This window comes from Populus nigra, chromosome 2 (genome assembly GCF_951802175.1).
Source record: "Populus nigra chromosome 2, ddPopNigr1.1, whole genome shotgun sequence".
NCBI classification, from domain to species: Eukaryota; Viridiplantae; Streptophyta; class Magnoliopsida; order Malpighiales; family Salicaceae; genus Populus; species Populus nigra.
Window position 1 is genome coordinate 14,048,593 of NC_084853.1, and position 5,000 is coordinate 14,053,592.

Here is a 5,000-nt window from a genome sequence, read left to right on the forward strand (position 1 = left end):
GACTGTGAGTCTGCACGATTTATGGTCCAGGGCTTGACGGAAAAGACTGTTGGTCCAGACAAGGGGGCAGCGGCAGCCATGCCAACAGGGGGGAATCGGCAGCGCAGATTTTTCGACGAACATGGGCTGGACGCTGGACTGGCCGGGCCATGCAGGAAAATTCATCGAGGGGACACGCTGAAGAAACAGCGCTGGTTTAGACACGGTGGGCGCAGTGTTGGAATCGGCAGCGCCGATGAAACCGGCAAAGTCGGCAGAATTGGCAGCGGGTGCTGGCGATGGGTCTGGACGGGCTGGATAGTCCAAGGCTCGACGAGAAAGACCGCAGGTTGAGACACTGGGGCAGTGGCAGCCCGCGGGACAGTGTTGGCAGATTCGGCAGCGCAGATTTGTGCGGCTGCAGGTTCGTCGGGGAAAATCGGCAGCGCAGATTTTTCGACGAGCATGGGCTGGACGATGGACTGTCCAGGCCAGGCAGGAAAATTTGTCGAGGGGACACGCTGACGAAACAGCGCTGGTTCAGGCACGGCGGGCAGTGTTGGAATCGGCAGCGCCGACGAAATCGGCAAAGTCGGCAGAATCGGCAGCGCAGATTTTTCGACGAACATGGGCTGGACGCTGGACTGGCCGGGCCATGCAGGAAAATTCATCGAGGGGACACGCTGACGAAACAGCGCTGGTTCAGGCACGGCGGGCAGTGGTGGAATCGGCAGCGCCGACGAAATCGGCAAAGTCGGCAGAATCGGCAGCGGGTGCTGGCGATGGGTCTGGACGGGCTGGATAGTCCAAGGCTCGACGAGAAAGACTGCTGGTTTAGACACTGGGGCAGTGGCAGCCCGCGGGACAGTGTCGGCAGATTCGGCAGCGCAGATTTGTGCGGCTGCAGGTTCGTCGGGGAAAATCGGCAGCGCAGATTTTGCGACGAACATGGGCTGGGCGATGGACTGTCCAGGCCAGGCAGGAAAATTTGTCGAGGGGACACGCTGACGAAACAGCGCTGGTTCAGGCACGGCGGGCAGTGTTGGAATCGGCAGCGCCGACGAAATCGGCAAAGTCGGCAGAATCGGCAGCGCAGATTTTTCGACGAACACGGGCTGGACGGTGGACTGTCCAGGCCAGGCAGGAAAATTTGTCGAGGGGACACGCTGACGAAACAGCGCTGGTTCAGGCACGGCGGGCAGTGTTGGAATCGGCAGCGCCGACGAAATCGGCAAAGTCGGCAGAATCGGCAGCGCAGATTTTTCGACGAACATGGGCTGGACGCTGGACTGGCCGGGCCATGCAGGAAAATTCATCGAGGGGACACGCTGACGAAACAGCGCTGGTTCAGGCACGGCGGGCAGTGGTGGAATCGGCAGCGCCGACGAAATCGGCAAAGTCGGCAGAATCGGCAGCGGGTGCTGGCGATGGGTCTGGACGGGCTGGATAGTCCAAGGCTCGACGAGAAAGACTGCTGGTTTAGACACTGGGGCAGTGGCAGCCCGCGGGACAGTGTCGGCAGATTCGGCAGCGCAGATTTGTGCGGCTGCAGGTTCGTCGGGGAAAATCGGCAGCGCAGATTTTGCGACGAACATGGGCTGGGCGATGGACTGTCCAGGCCAGGCAGGAAAATTTGTCGAGGGGACACGCTGACGAAACAGCGCTGGTTCAGGCACGGCGGGCAGTGTTGGAATCGGCAGCGCCGACGAAATCGGCAAAGTCGGCAGAATCGGCAGCGCAGATTTTTCGACGAACACGGGCTGGACGGTGGACTGTCCAGGCCAGGCAGGAAAATTCGTCGAGGGGACACGCTGACGAAACAGCGCTGGTTCAGACACGGTGGGCGCAGTGTTGGAATCGGCAGCGCCGAGAAAATCGGCAAAGTCGGCAGAATCGGCAGCAGGTGCTGGCGATGAGTCAGGACGGACTGGATAGTCCAAGGCTCGATGAGAAAGACCGCTGGTTTAGACACTGGGGCAGTGGCAGCCCGCGGGGCAGTGTCGGCAGATTCGGCAGCAGTGTCTGCCGATTCGGCAGCGTTGGCTTGTTGGCGCGGGGGGCCGATTCGAGTGGGGACTTGGGCAGCGGGCAGTGAAAGCAAGAGTTTCCCCGATGCTGCCGGGAAAAACGCTCCCCGGGATGGCCGGGTGAGATGACCCGGCGGCCCGCGACGGGTCATTCAATTCCATGCCCCGTCAACATAACTCCCGATGTACTGTTTGCTTTTTCGGAAGAAGAGATCCATCCCCCCATCCTCGGCCAGCCAAAAACGCTCCAATTAATGGCCGGGTGAGATGACCCGGAGGCCCGCGACGCGTCATTCAAATCACTGCCCTATCGGCTACAACTGCTGATGGGTGGGATTAGAGGCCTGCCATGGTGGTGAGGGGCGGCGAGGACCGTGAAAGCTAGAGTTTTTCAGAGGCTGCCGGGAAAAAGGCCCCTCGGGTGGCGGGGTGCGAGGACCAGGCGCGTCATTCAATTCTCTTCCCTATCAACTTGGCTCCCGTTGGCGGGATTGGAGGCCTACTGTTTGTTACAGGGCTAAAATCGTCAGGGGAAGAGCTGACGAAACAATGCTGGTTTGGATGCAGGGGGTAGTGTTGGAATCGGCAGCGCGGACAAAATCGGCAAAGTCGACAAAAAAGACTGTTGGTCTGGACATCGGGGCAGCGGCAGCCATGCCGACAGGGGGGGAAATCGGCAGCACAGATTTGTGCAGCTGCAGGTTCGTCGGGGAAATCGGCAGCGCAGATTTTTCGATGAACATGGGCTGGAAGATGGACTGTCCAGGCCAGGCAGGGAAATTCGTCAAGGGGACACGCTGACGAAACAGCGCTGGTTCAGGCACGGCGGGCAGTGTTGGAATCGGCAGCGCCGACGAAATCGGCAAAGTCGGCAGAATCGGCAGCGGGTGCTGGCGATGAGTCTGGACGATTTATAGTCCAGGGCTTGATGGAAAAGACTGTTGGTCCAGACAATGGGGCAGTGGCAGCGCGGATTTGTGCAGCTGCAGGTTCGTCGGGGAAAATCGGCAGCGCAGATTTTTCGACGAACAGGGGCTGGGCGCTGGACTGGCCGGGCCAGGCAGGAAAATTCGTCAGGGGGGCACGCTGACGAAAACAGGGGCTGCGGAGTGGAAAATCGGCAGCGCAGATTTTTCGACGAACAGGGGCTGGACCGGCCGGGCCAGGCAGGAAAATTCGTCAGGGGGGCACGCTGACGAAAAGAGGGGCTGCCGCGTGGAAAATCGGCAGCGCAGATTTTTCGACGAACAGGGGCTGGACGCTGGACTGGGCCAGGCAGGAAAATTCGTCAGGGGGCACGCTGACGAAAAGAGGGGCTGCCGCGTGGAAAATCGGCAGCGCAGATTTTTCGACGAACATTCGTCAGGGGGGCACGCTGACGAAAAGAGGGGCTGCCGCGTGGAAAATCGGCAGCGCAGATTTTTCGACGAACATTCGTCAGGGGGGCACGCTGAGGAAAACAGGGGCTGCCGCGTGGAAAATCGGCAGCGCAGATTTTTCGACGAACAGGGGCTGGATGCTGGACCGGCCGGGCCAGGCAGGAAAATTCGTCAGGGGGGCACGCTGACGAAAAGAGGGGCTGCCGCGTGGAAAATCGGCAGCGCAGATTTTTCGACGAACAGGGGCTGGACTGGCCGGGCCAGGCAGGAAAATTCGTCAGGGGGGCACGCTGACGAAAAGAGGGGCTGCCGCGTGGAAAATCGGCAGCGCAGATTTTTCGACGAACAGGGGCTGGACGCTGGACTGGGCCAGGCAGGAAAATTCGTCAGGGGGGCACGCTGACGAAAACAGGGGCTGCCGCGTGGAATGGCAGCCTACACGCAGATGCGAATTCGGCAGCGCACGATGGCTTGAGCAGGTCATGGGTTCGACTTGGCGCGATCTGAAACCTGGACGAGGGACTGTCGACGCTGGACGAGCCAGCGCGGTGGCCTGTCGTGCCCCGTTCAGGGGGGGCCTGCCGCGGAGACAGCCCTCGCGGGCTCGACAGCGCAGGCCAGCGTCCCCGACGTCGCTGGCCGCGGCAGGCGAGCTGCCGGGGTTCCCGCATTCCTACAAGAAAACGTCGTGCTTTCCACATGAAACCAATCCAGTAAAATCAGCCATATTTTTATGAGGCTGCCCACTGAATTTGGGGTCATTCCGGGCCGGTTCCTAGTTTTGCGGATTTACTCGATTTCTAATGGTAGGAAAATTAAAACAAATACTTCCCGACCTCGAAAAATTCTGGGAAAATTAATGAAGGTGGATTGGATTTTTGCCAACCTCTGTGCAAAATTTCAGCTCAAAATACCAAGAAATGAATTTTTTAGAGGGGGGGTGACAGCTGGGACCTAGTAGTGTCTCCCCCTGCCAGAGCTGCAATGACACTTATTGCTCTTTAGGGAGCCACCAGGCCGGCGCCCCTCAAAGACCACACGCGCGCGCGCGCCCGCCCGCGCTGGGCGCTGGGGCGCTGGGGCCTGAGGGCCTGGGGCCCTTGGGGGCCCTTGGGCGCTTGGGCGCGCGCGCGCGGCCCCCGCAGCCATGCCGCGCTGCGCGACGCGCGGACAGCCCCTGCTGGCTTGCTCTCTCGCCCGCGGGGGGGCTACCTTCGGGCCCTGGCCCCCCGCGCTCTGGCCTGCCCCCCGCGTGGGAGAGGCTAGGCGCTGCAGGGGCCAGCCCGACGTCGCTGGCCGCGGCAGGCGAGCCGCCGGGGTTCCCGCATTCCTACAACAAAACGTCGTGCTTTCCACATGAAATCAATCCAGTAAAATCAGCCATATTTTTATGAGGCTGCCCACTGAATTTGGGGTCATTCCGAGCCGGTTCCTATTTTTTCCGATTTCCTCGATTTTTAATGGTAGGAAAATAAAAAAAAATACTTCCCGACCTCGAAAAATTCTGGAAAAATTAATAAAGTTGGATTGGATTTTTGCCAACCTCTGTGCAAAATTTCAGCTCAAAATACCAAGAAATGAATTTTTTAGAGGGGGGGTGACAGCTGGGACCTAG